We start from the raw sequence: 14,274 nt of genomic DNA, 5'->3' as shown, positions 1-14,274 counted from the left end.
TTAGCAGTCTACAACCGATCTTAAAATTTCTTCAATGCAGCCTCAGCCTGCTCCGTGCTTGTCCCTGGGCTTCAACACAGCCAGTTGTTGCTCGGAAGTGCCGTCTTCACAGAGTAAAACACTAGCTCCTGTGTTTGTGGGGTTCAGTAACGTCAGCTGTTCCCCTGCTGTTTTGATGGAAATCTGTCCTGCTGCCTCCCAATTGACAGCACATCAGGCCTCAGCCTGCTAAGTGCTTGTCCTGGGCTCCAACATCGCCAGTTGCTGCTCATAACTGACTTTGGCACGGGTACTCCCTCCTGCCCAGCTTGGTTCCAGCCCTGCCTGCTGTTTCCGGGAAGTGTCAATGTCAGTTTGCCACCCCAAGTTGCCATGTCGTGTTGCGGTTGGGTTAGCCGAGGCTAGGGTGCCAGCAGTTTAGGTGCTTCCTATGTGGACTGCGGGTTCTGGTAAGAAAGGCTTGTTCCATAGTGCCAGTAGGACAAGCACCCCCTGTAGGACTGTGTGATTCGGTAACTGCGGCCAGCTTGCGGCATGCCAACTTTGCTTTTCAGGGGTAACTTCTGATACCCCTCCGTGTTCCAGCACCGTCAGCTGGTTCTCGTCAGAGCCTTTGGCCTAGGTGCCTCCATCTCGGTATCCGAGTTCCGGCAACGTCTGCTGGTCCTTGGTAGTGCTTTGTAGCACAGGTACCTCCTGCTTAGTAACCGGGTTCCAGCACCGTCAGCTGGTCCTCGGTTGTGCCATTGGCTCTTATTCCTTCTGCTGCCCCTCCGGGTGCCAGCACTGTCAGCTGGTCCTCGCTATTTCCATTTGCTCTTGCAGCTTATGCTACCCCTCCGGGTTCCTGCACCGTCAGCTGGTTCTCGGCAGAGCCTTTGGCCTAGGTGCCTCCATCTCGGTATCCGAGTTCCGGCAACGTCTGCTGGTCCTTGGTAGTGCTTTGTAGCACAGGTACCTCCTGCTTAGTAACCGGGTTCCAGCACCGTCAGCTGGTCCTTGGTTGTGCCATTGGCTCTTATTCCTTCTGCTGCCCCTCCGGGTGCCAGCACTGTCAGCTGGTCCTCGCTATTTCCATTTGCTCTTGCAGCTTATGCTACCCCTCCGGGTTCCAGCACCGTCAGCTGGTTCTCGTCAGAGCCTTTGGCCTAGGTGCCTCCATCTCGGTATCCGAGTTCCGGCAACGTCTGCTGGTCCTTGGTAGTGCTTTGTAGCACAGGTACCTCCTGCTTAGTAACCGGGTTCCAGCACCGTCAGCTGGTCCTTGGTTGTGCCATTGGCTCTTATTCCTTCTGCTGCCCCTCCGGGTGCCAGCACTGTCAGCTGGTCCTCGCTATTTCCATTTGCTCTTGCAGCTTATGCTACCCCTCCGGGTTCCAGCACCGTCAGCTGGTTCTCGTCAGAGCCTTTGGCCTAGGTGCCTCCATCTCGGTATCCGAGTTCCGGCAACGTCTGCTGGTCCTTGGTAGTGCTTTGTAGCACAGGTACCTCCTGCTTAGTAACCGGGTTCCAGCACCGTCAGCTGGTCCTCGGTAGTGCCATTGGCTCTTGTTCCTTCTGCTGCCCCTCCCGGTGCCAGTACCGTCAGCTGGTTCAAGAGGACAAAGAACAGGAAGACAACCACCAAGATGCAGAACAACAAGAGAGAGAAGACCAAGAAGCATAAAAAAAACAAAGCAGAAGAACATTAAGCATAAGACTAATACTCTGAGCAAATGATATTATCTTATTTATAAGCAGAAGAAGACTAAGCAGTGTATGGGGGTGAGTCCGTTCCTCCTCGTGGTGCCCCTGGAAAAGGCCTGCTGCTGCAGGCCAAACTGAACGCGGACAAATCCTGTTGTAAATCTTTTGTGACAGGCAGAACGGAAGGTGTAAACTTCTAACTTTTCCAGATAACAACTACAGGAATGCCTGACACAAACAAGAATATGATGAAGAAGAATAGGAAGAAGATGAAGAAGTTGAATATGTAGAATAATAATTGTTGAATAAGAAGAATATGAAGAATGTAAGAAAAGGAAGAAGAAGAAGAAGAATGTAAAAAAAGGAAGTAGAAGAATTTAAAAAAGGAAGAAGAAGAAGAATGTAAAAAAAGGAATAAGAAGAAGAATGTAAAAAAAGGAAGAAGAAGAATGTAAAAAAAGGAAGTAGAAGAATGTAAAAAAAGGAGGAAGAAGAAGAAGAAGAATGTAAAAAAAGGAATAATAAGAAGAAGAAGGTAAAAAAAAGGAAGAAGAATAAGAAAGAAGAAGAAAGAAGAAGAAGACATACATGTCTGGCAAAATATAAATGAGGCTAACATAGTCAATATCTTTGTAACTCCTAACATCTTTAAAAAAAAAGTTTAATTCCTGCTATTCCATTTGATTGGGCTAAACCTCTATGGCTTTAATGTCTCCTCCACCTCCCACAATACATTCTACATTATTCTTAGTTGTTTTTCTTCATGTAGAATTAACCTACAAGGAAAGAAAGGTTTTTTTTTAATTCCGATATTTTGGCCCCATTGACTTGCATTGGTTCCCGGTATCGGAATCGGCGATACCGATACTTTTTTTTAAGATCGGCCGATCCATTCCGATCCGATATTTTCAAGTATCGGCTGGTATCGCTCAACTCTAGTGGTAATCATTGGTACAGGTCCTTTTTACCCCGTCCTAATGAGTCACATGACCATCAGCTTGTCATGTCAGCCGAGCGCCGTGTATAAGCGGCGCATGCGCAGATCCCCCGATACCCTCCATCCCAGAGTGCCCGGCGGCGCCCCTCCAGCAGGCGAGCGGGGATATAAAATCCCCAGTCACTCACCGGCCAAGGCAATGCCGGACCATCCGGGGCAGGGGGAACGGGAGAACCACGCAGGCGCACTACACAAGCGCCGGATAAGACGAGTATTACAAAAACATAGTCCACATAAAACATGACACAAAAATTAAAAACGAGATGAATGACGCATAGGATCCACTCCAGTATGAATATGCTAGATATCCGGGTCAAGGAGGTATAGTCAATCAATCACAATCATCTTCCATATATGTGAATGGATCTTCGTCATATTAGGACTTTTCATTCTTTAATATAGAAAAATAGATTCACTAGTAGGACTTTTATGGATCAAAACGTGCGCTGCCAGACCATCAATCCTCACAGGTGGTATATTTAGTATATTTATTTCCCAACGCGTTTCGAGGTCATAAAACCTCTTCCTCAGGGGATGACATGTACAGGCAGGTAAAGACATTGCCGGTTTTATACATACATGGTTCAAATATTGGCGCCAAGAGTCACATGTTGGGGAAGGGATAAAGGTCAGAGATCATCAGTATAAATGTTTAAAAACTTAGTACATTCAAAAGAATTAATACATTTGGTGTGTTCACAGATAAAAAATAGAGAAGAGGAAGAAAGTGAAGAAAAATAAAGAAGAAATAAAGGAAAAAAAAAAAAGAAAAAGAAAAAAAGAAGGAAGCGCAGCACGAACCCGTGGAAAAGGAACGAAAAAAAGGGTGTTAGCCACTGTGTGATCCGCTACTCCAAGTGAGCAGAGGAAAAGTTGCTGAGAGAGGAAGAAATGATTAAAAAAATATTTTAAATAATAAAAGTGAATATTATTGGAAGTGAATGTGTTAAAATCTTTATTAGTATATAAAATGCAGTAGAAATTGGATGAATAAAAATATATGAATAAAAAAATAAAAAATATATATGAATGAAAAATGAATAAAAACGAGTCTGACCAAATGTAAAATTAAAAGTTAGTAAAAATACAAAAGGTGAGAAATTAAAACCAGGATGGATGTCTGGTAAACTAATTGGAATCGCTGGAGAGAAGAACACTTCTATAGACGGTCCTGAGGGCAGAAGCACACAGAAGAGGAAGCAGATTCAGGGAGGGAAATATGCACGGGAGATCAGAAGGCGAAAGATCGGGTCCAGGAGAAGAAGGGAAAAGAAGCAGGGACAGCAGAGTCCCGCACCCTGAGAGTGTAAAACAAATAGAACAAGTGCAATAAAATTATATTAATATGCAAACAGTAATTTACACGCAATGAAACAACAGAAAATAAAACCAGGATTAGTAAAAGAGGCATGACAAGTTCAGAGAGCGGTGGCCAAAAGTTGAAGCATAAAAACGCAATCTTAAAAAATATTTGCACAAAAAAATATATAAGAATAAACTTCATTAAACTCAATATCTATTTAATAAAATTATTCAGACAAGGGGATGAGCAGTAAAATTATTTTTATAGGAAGACTTCAGTGATTTCGTTAAGACCATTAGGTCTTAAAGTATTCAGCCTATAAATCCAAAAAACCTCCTTTCTGTTCAGTGACCCCATTCTATCAGTAATACTATTTGGAATATGTTCAATGGGGCTAATTTTCAAACCATTTGGATTTTTATTATGCTCAACTGTACAATGCCTAGAAAGACCATGTTTTAAAAACCCTTTTTTAATATTATGTCTGTGAGAGTTAATTCTCAAATGCAGTGGTGCACTGACTTTGTGATCTATTTGATTGAGTGCGAATGCGGTAAGCAGTATGTGGGGAGGACAACCCAACCACTGCATTTGAGAATTAACTCTCACAGACATAATATTAAAAAAGGGTTTCTAAAACATGGTCTTTCTAGGCATTGTACAGTTGAGCATAATAAAAATCCAAATGGTTTGAAAATTAGCCCCATTGAACATATTCCAAATAGTATTACTGATAGAATGGGGTCACTGAACAGAAAGGAGGTTTTTTGGATTTATAGGCTGAATACTTTAAGACCTAATGGTCTTAACGAAATCACTGAAGTCTTCCTATAAAAATAATTTTACTGCTCATCCCCTTGTCTGAATAATTTTATTAAATAGATATTGAGTTTAATGAAGTTTATTCTTATATATTTTTTTGTGCAAATATTTTTTAAGATTGCGTTTTTATGCTTCAACTTTTGGCCACCGCTCTCTGAACTTGTCATGCCTCTTTTACTAATCCTGGTTTTATTTTCTGTTGTTTCATTGCGTGTAAATTACTGTTTGCATATTAATATAATTTTATTGCACTTGTTCTATTTGTTTTACACTCTCAGGGTGCGGGACTCTGCTGTCCCTGCTTCTTTTCCCTTCTTCTCCTGGACCCGATCTTTCGCCTTCTGATCTCCCGTGCATATTTCCCTCCCTGAATCTGCTTCCTCTTCTGTGTGCTTCTGCCCTCAGGACCGTCTATAGAAGTGTTCTTCTCTCCAGCGATTCCAATTAGTTTACCAGACATCCATCCTGGTTTTAATTTCTCACCTTTTGTATTTTTACTAACTTTTAATTTTACATTTGGTCAGACTCGTTTTTATTCATTTTTCATTCATATATATTTTTTATTTTTTTATTCATATATTTTTATTCATCCAATTTCTACTGCATTTTATATACTAATAAAGATTTTAACACATTCACTTCCAATAATATTCACTTTTATTATTTAAAATATTTTTTTAATCATTTCTTCCTCTCTCAGCAACTTTTCCTCTGCTCACTTGGAGTAGCGGATCACACAGTGGCTAACACCCTTTTTTTCGTTCCTTTTCCACGGGTTCGTGCTGCGCTTCCTTCTTTTTTTCTTTTTCTTTTTTTTTTTTCCTTTATTTCTTCTTTATTTTTCTTCACTTTCTTCCTCTTCTCTATTTTTTATCTGTGAACACACCAAATGTATTAATTCTTTTGAATGTACTAAGTTTTTAAACATTTATACTGATGATCTCTGACCTTTATCCCTTCCCCAACATGTGACTCTTGGCGCCAATATTTGAACCATGTATGTATAAAACCGGCAATGTCTTTACCTGCCTGTACATGTCATCCCCTGAGGAAGAGGTTTTATGACCTCGAAACGCGTTGGGAAATAAATATACTAAATATACCACCTGTGAGGATTGATGGTCTGGCAGCGCACGTTTTGATCCATAAAAGTCCTACTAGTGAATCTGAAGATTTATGGCCACAGCGTGGTCATTTGGATGTGCAGCAAGCTGACCGCATTTCTTTATGCTTGTTACTCTCCTGTATACGGTGAGTATAAACTACTATTTGATATCTTGGTTTTCTCAGATAAGACCCTATTGCGCTTTTTTTCCTTGCAGTTCCAATTAATATAGAAAAATAGAAATAACCAATAACTAAAGAAATGAAAAGATAAAAACTGCACACAATAAATAAAACACAAAAGTAGGGAAAATGCACTGGATACAGGTTAGTATCATAAGAAAGGACCAAAATTAAGGGAATCATTAAGACCAGCCGGCTTCATTGTGCCCAGCATTACTATCCATTTCAATTCTCTCTGAGCGAGCAATTTCTTAATATTGCCCCCCCGATACCAGTATGAACCAACTCAATCCCCCTAACCATGAAGCTCGATGGATCACAGTTGTGTACTGCTTTAAAGTGTCGGGGGATTGTTTTTAGATCACAGATATTCTCCACTTTTTTTGCCGCAATGATATCACGGACGTGCTCCCTCACTCGTATCCTCAATTCCCTTGATGTTAAACCTATATAAATGAGGGGACATCCGCAAGTTGCATAGTACACCACATTACTGCTATTACAGGAGATATACTCCTTAATGGCATAATTTTTCGAACCATCCGCAGAGGAAAATGAGTCAATTCGAAGGACATTATTACAAGCCAAACAGTGCCCACACCTAAAGCATCCCCTTGTCTGTCTAACATATCCAAAAGGATTCTCTTTAGGTGGTATATAATGACTTTTAGAAAGCAGATCCTTCAGATTTTTGGATCTCCGAGGGGTCATCTGTGGCCGATCTGTTAAAAATGGTCTCAATGAAGGTTCAGTACATAGAATGGGCCAGTGTTTTTGGAGAATCCCCCTCATACTGTCCCATTCATGATTAAAGTCAGAAATGAACCTCACTACTTCAATGTCTTTTTTTGGACCTTTCTTCGAATACAACAGCTGATCACGTGTTGTGGTTTTAGCTCGATTATACCCATTCCTGATATTTCTCCTACTATAGCCCCGTTGTCTAAATCTCTCCTTCATATCCAACGCCTGTTTCTCAAATCTACTGTCCGTGGAGCAGATCCGCCGTATCCTCAGGTACTGTCCGACCGGGACGGCCCTCACCGTGGCTTGGCTATGTGCAGATTTCGCATGTAACAATGCATTGACAGATGTTATTTTGCGAAATACATCAGTCTGGATGAAAGATGCAACATCCACCTCCAGACTAATGTCAAGGAAATCAATTTTCGTACGATCATATTTATAAGTCAAGCGTATGTTGAAAGTATTTTTATTTAACATAGCCATAAAATCCTCCAACTGCCGCACCGTCCCCCGCCAAAATAATAATACGTCATCAATATAGCGCAGCCAATGTAGCACATGGTCAGCGGCCTCCACACCCGCGTCTCCAAACACCAACCTCTCCCAAAAACCCAAAAAGAGGTTGGCGTACGCGGGTGCACAGGCCGCCCCCATGGCCGCGCCGCGCTTCTGTTGGTAAAATTGATCTTTAAAGACAAAAAAATTATGCGTGAGGACAAAGTGCAGCAGTTCGAGGATTAGCTCACAGAGGGGGCCGTCCAGGTCGGAGGCCTCGAGGAAAAAGCGGACCACCCGCAGACCATCCTCATGTTTGATGCAGGTGTACAACGCCTCCACATCCGCAGTGACCATTATAGTGTCTGCATCAACACACACCCCATCAACCCTAGCCAGGACGTCCGTTGTGTCCTTGACAAAAGAGGGAAGGGTCTCCACCAGTCCCTTCAAGTAATGATCTATAAATTTACAAATCGGGTCACATAACCCGTCAATACCCGACACAATCGGTCGCCCTGGGGGGTTGATGGGGTCTTTGTGTACTTTCGGGAGCAAGTAGAATGTTGGTATTTTTGGAAAAGGGACAGTTAGTCCCTCCAGCACTTGTTTATTAATAATCCCCAAATCAAAGGCTCTCAGGAGGATTTTTTGAAGGGCCCCCGAGAAAGAGGAAACCGGGCTACAGGATAACTTACTGTACACCTCACCGTCACGTAACTGTCGAAATGCTTCTCGTTCATATTTACCTATAGGCCACATCACAATGTTTCCCCCCTTGTCAGCTGCCTTTATAACCACATCGTTAAGAGATTGTAATTCATAAAGCCCCTGTCTCTGTTTAGATGTCAAATTATCAACTCGGCGGTATGTGGGCAATTTCCTAAGATCTTCTGTCACCATTTTGGTGAATACTTCCACCGCTGGACAGAGTGACAGGGGGGGAAACCTTGTTGATTTGGGAAGTATAGTTTTCGGCCACCCACCTTGTTTTGTGGGATTTTGTTCTTCAAGTAACTCATCCAATATCCCGATTGCCTCTCTCTCAGCGGGAGTCCAACCCTCCTGGGCCAAATCACCCCTAGTATGCAATTTTTTCAAGATGAGTTTTCTCGAAAATAAATGGAGATCTTTCAGTGCTGTAAAAAAATGGAAGCCATTAGTAGGAGAAAATGATAGTCCTTTACTCAATACTTCAATTTGTGCACATGACAACACGTGATCAGATAGGTTAATTACCTGGAGCCCCCCCCCTGAGATCTGCCATCCGACTGTTTAGCCGATGCCACTCTCTTGGCATTTTGTCTTGTATTCCTTTTCCCATTACTAGTGGAGGCACCATTTTTATCTCTCTCGCCCCTGGATCTCTCGTCCACTGAAACTGTGGATCTGACCGAGGTCGATCGTGATCGAGAATAGGATCCATTCCTATTAAAGGGCCGTGATCTGTCATAAGTATTTCTCCACCTATACACCTTATTCTGTTGTTTGTCATTGATATCACGTTGAAATTTCTTTGATTTCACTTGCTGAATCTCGTCAGCCCATTTCTGTGTAATGTCCTCTATTTCAGCATTAAATTTCTTCAAAGCCTCATTAGACATATCCTTTTTAATCGTATTTTGGAGAGCCTCAATCTCTCCTTCAATCAACTTGAGAGATTCAGCATTCATTTCCTTAAGGCCTCTTTCACACATCAGGTTTTCGCCGTCAGGCGCGATCCGGCGCTTTTGACAGAAACCGGATCCGGCGAAATGCAATGCCGGATCCGTTTTCCCCCCCATTGACTTGCATTTGCGCCGGATCGCGCCGGATGGCCATGCGTTTCATCCGGTTTTCGCCGGATCCGGCAATGTGTCGCGATCCGGCGTCTGGAAAAAACGGTGACTGTAACGTTTTTTGTCTCCGTCGAAAAAGCCGGACACGCCGGATCCGGCGCGTCCGGCTTTTTCACACAACGAAAGCCTATGAGCGCCGCAATGCGCCGGATCCGGCGAAAGCCGGATCCGTCGGCCGAATCCGGTTTTTTGGTCTGAGCATGCTCAGTAGCTCTGCCCACAAGACATATATAAAAGCAAGACAGTGGGACCCACAGCCACACCCAACATGCCACCCAAGACAGCAACCAGGCGCAGGAGAAGGCAGGAGACCACTGCAGCACCATCCGCACCACCACCACCCCAAATGGAGCAGCAAATAGAACATGCTGAGGAGGGGAGGCCAGCAGCAGATGAGAGACGGTAATTATCAAATCCCCCATTCCTCCAAACTAGGGCTATTGAATATCAAGATATTCATTGGCCCTTTGTTTCTCTTTATTCAACAGCCGCCCAATAGATGCAGCAGCAGCAATGGCAGCAGCTGGAACACCACCCACAGGCATGGAGTGTGGCCACCAGGAAGACAGCACATCATCTTCTGGGAGCCCTCCCTCGCATCGTCAGCGTTTGACGGTAAGTTTTTATTTCCAAAATCCATCTTCTCTGTAATATATGTCTATTCATTGCCTTTTATGTCAAAACAGGAATCACAAGATGAAGAGGAGCTCCCAGAAGAAGAAGGAAGGGGTGGACAGACACTTGGAGTGGGCTCACAATTCGTAAGTTTTTTGCATCAAACGCAGAAACACAACATCACACTACACACAACACATAGAAAACAATGTTCTGCAGACCACACACAGCAAACAAATGCCTACATCCAAAGACATAACTTTTTTTGTTTTCTTCTCTAGTCTTCCCAATCTGGTGCTTGGCCAAGAGGTCCTCGCAGTGCCTCCCAGGGTCGTCGGCGACAGCAACGCGGCGGTCACCAGCGTGTAAGTATAAATATTTTTGCTTTGTTTTTTTGCACTTTTTATTTCATTTCTTTTGTGGAGGCTAATTATGTTATTTTTGTCTTTTTCTTTAACAGCCTTCACAGCGTGCTCCCGACTCTGACGGTGAGGATGGAGGGATTGATGTGGACCGCCTCATCGATCTCGTCAGAGAAAGGGAGCCGCTATGGAATATGGCTGACCGCCGCCACGCTGACCTGATTGTTACCCGACGACTCTGGGAGGAAATCTGTTCTCTCCTTGTGGGCCGCTGGGAGGACCTCGAAGCTCGGGCCCAGATTAAAGAGCGTAAGTTTATACAGTACCGGTTGCTTGATGTAAACCAGTGTTTCCCGAACTCCAGTCCTCGTGGTCCCCACGGATCATGTGTTCAGGATTTCTATTTACTATAGAAATCATGAAAACATGACCCCTGGGGACCATGAGGACTGGAGTTTGGGAAACACTGATGTTGTATACTAACCACTCCTTTCTCGTTTCAGGGAACAGAATTGTGAATCGGTGGCGGTCTGTGAGGGATCGTTTCAAGAAGGAGTTCAATAAAGAGATGCGGGCCCCGAGTGGATCTGGAGGACGCAGGAGCAAGTACAAGTACGCAGAAGCCCTGTCGTTCCTCCGGGAAACAATGGTCTCCAGAAGGTAAATATTACACACCACATGTGAAAAAAAATGTTATATGTAAAAAATTTTTTCAGCCAGGGCCATACCATGTCAGTATTTTAATTGTTTTTTTTTCTCTTTATTCCACAGCACGGTGAGCAGCACTCGGGAGCCGGCACGATTGGACCCTTCTGAGGCGATCCCTGAGGAGACCGGCACCGAGGGACACTTCGACCGCCCCGGTACATCTGCACCTTCCCAGCCTTCCCACACATTCGACCCATCTGTCCCATCCACCAGCACAGGAGCATCGTGGCCGCCTACATTACATGAAGCTGCTGGTGAGGAGATCGCTTTCCCTTTACCCCACCCTTCTGCCCCTGCCACCTCTAGTACACCTGCGGGTACTGGGCGGCAGCGGCAGAGGGGTCAGGAAAAGACTTATGCGCCAGAGTTCTTGCATCTGAATGCATCTTTCCAGAACTGTCTAAAAGTCTTGTCAGAGCAAATATCCGCAGGCTATCAGCAGATCAACTCCAGCATTCTGGAGGTGAAGACACTTCTGCAAACCATGCATTCAGAAGCAAGATCTTCGCCAAACCACACCTTTTTCAGGTCTGTTGTGGAGCGCATGGAAACGCTCTCTCCTGCCCAGCAGATGCATGTAATGCATTCATGCCACGCTGCTCTCCAGCAAGTTACCTCCCAACCTCCTCCTCCTCCCACCACAGTAGTTCCTCCACCTGCACCCCCTCCAGCCACTTTCCATCCTCCCCCTCCTATTACATCTACACCCCCTCCAGCCACTTTCCATCCTCCCCCTCCTATTACATCTACACCCCCTCCAGCCACTTTCCATCCTCCCCCTCCTATTACATACCATCCACCTCCAGCCACTTTCCATCCTCCCCCTCCTATTACATACCATCCACCTCCCCAGCACCATCCACCTCCCCAGCACCATCCACCTCCCCAGCACCATCCACCTCCCCAGCAACCTCCCCAGCACCAGCAACCTCACCAGTACCAGCAACCTCCACAGTACCTGCAAACTCCCCAGTACCAGCAACCTCCCCAGTACCAGACATCTCCCCACTTCCAGCAACCTGCCCCGTACCAGACATCTCCCCACTTCCAGCAACCTGCCCCGTACCAGACATCTCCCCACTTCCAGCAACCTGCCCCGTACCAGACATCTCCCCACTTCCAGCAACCTGCCCCGTACCAGACATCTCCCCACTTCCAGCAACCTGCCCCATACCAAACTCCTTCCCCATACAACTTGCCATCAACATCATCTGCTCCTACAGTCCCTGCCCAACCCTCCACTCCACCACCCACCACCTCTTCTGCTTCCCACATGTCCACCCATTCTGTAGTTTTTTTCCACACCTTCACCTCTAACTGTTCCTTCCCCACCACGATCCCAGTCCTCTCTCCACACTCCCAGTGTCGAAGTGTCCCGCAGCCCCTACAGCAGTATTTCCACCACACACTACACAGAATTATAATGTGTGTATTTAAATAAAAATGACCAGTTTTATGGTTTCAGTTTTATAGTTTCAAAGTTTTATTAAACAAGTTTATTAAAATTTTAAAAAAGTTTACTAAAAGAAACATTTTTCAATAAAAGTTAAATTATTTTACACTGGTTGTCTGTCATTTCTTTCTGCGGCGAAAAAGGTTAAATACAGGGTATTTAAAAGGTGAAATGGTATTCAAAACTAGGTATATAACTGTGGGTAAATTTTAGCTTTTTGCCACAGTTGTGTTCCTGGTTGTGTTTGAAGCAAAGTATTTCACCTAAAAAGTTGTGTTTATTGTTGGTGATTTCCTAACAATGTACACAACTTTTGTTAAAAGGTGAAATACTTTGCATAAAACACAACCAGGTACACACCTGTGGCCTAAAGCTAAAAATAGAGACCATGACAAGATAGCCAACTTTGGTTGGCAAAGGTATATACTGTTGGTCCAGAAGGTACACAAGTTTGGTTAGGGCACAAATCTTTCACACTCTGTCATCCTGCCAGTGTACTCTGCCTTGAGGTGACATAAAGTATAGTGCAAAATTGTCCCTCATTACTGAAACCGTCACAGAACTTCTAGTGGTAATGTCATGGTAATCTTGCAAGGTGGTTTCTTCAGAGGTGTCCTCAATGGAAATGGGTTCCTTGCAGATAACAAAATTGTGGAGTACCACGCACGCTTTGATCACCTCGTCCACAGTTTCTGTCTTGAGGTTGATCGCAGTCAATAGGACCCGCCATTTGGCTGTCAGAATACCAAAGGTACATTCAACCATTCTTCTTGCTCTTGTGAGGCGGTAATTAAAAATGCGTTTTGGTCTTGTCAATCCTCTGCTAGAGTACGGTTTCAAAAGGTGTTCTGACAGCTGGAAGGCTTCATCCCCTACACAGACAAATGGCTTAGGTGGACCAGATGTTTGCGGCAGCGGTCTAGGTGGTGGGAACTGGAAGGTGTTTCCATACAGTTTACGCCCCATGGCAGACAGTTTGAAAACTTGAGAGTCATTGGAGCGGCCATAGGCCCCAATATCAACCGCAATAAATTTGTATTCCGCGTCAGCGATGGCCATGAGGACAATTGAAAAATATTTCTTGTAATTGAAATATTCCGATCCCGATCCAGCTGGCTTTACAATGCGGATATGTTTCCCGTCCACAGCGCCCAAGCAGTTTGGAAACTGACATATCTGTTGAAACTTGTCAGCAATTTCAATCCACCTCTCTGTTGTGGGCTCTGGTAAAAACTCTTCAGCTAAGGAGTCCCACAGTGCACGGCATGTGTACTTCACAATTCCAGATATGGTGGAAATCCCGAGTCTGTACTGGAAATGCAGTGACGAAAGGGATTCTCCAGTTGCAAGAAATCTGTGGGGAATTAAAAAACAATAAATTAGTTTTAAATCACAGCATTACATACCAAAACTGACCTATAACACTTGGAGATACAAATTACCACCAACAGGATTGCAGTGAAAGTGTGCTCTGATGCGATCATATCCAATAAATGTGGCTTACCTTAAAGTCACCATCAGACGCTCTGCGGGTGAAACAGAGAAGCGGCAATAGGTGTCCGCTTTTCTTATGAGGTGTGCAATGCGCTCCACCAAGTAATCAAAATTCTCCATTTTCATCCTAACATATCCAAAAAATTTATCCGGGTTTCGTCGAAGGTCCATGCATAGTGTAGAATAGACCCCACGCGTCATTCTCTTGGCTGTGATGGGGTGGATCCACAAACGTTGTCTACGATGCCTGATGCGCTGCTGTCTCGCTCTCTCCTTCTCCAGAACAATCACCCTCAAACGATTCGCCTCCGCTGTAAAATCCGCCAAATTCTTCAAAATATTTCCAATCACAACATCCATCTTCGCCAGTAACTTGCTCTTCTCTCCAACCTGCACTTTCTCCTCTACAACCTGTCAAAGAAGGGCTGTAGGAACACGCTATATATAGTTTTCCAGTAGCCAATCCC

This window comes from Dendrobates tinctorius, unplaced genomic scaffold (genome assembly GCF_039654945.1).
Source record: "Dendrobates tinctorius isolate UK_male_01 unplaced genomic scaffold, ASM3965494v1 ptg000388l, whole genome shotgun sequence".
NCBI classification, from domain to species: Eukaryota; Metazoa; Chordata; class Amphibia; order Anura; family Dendrobatidae; genus Dendrobates; species Dendrobates tinctorius.
The sequence above is the reverse complement of the archived record's forward strand: the minus strand, read 5'-3'. Positions refer to the sequence as shown.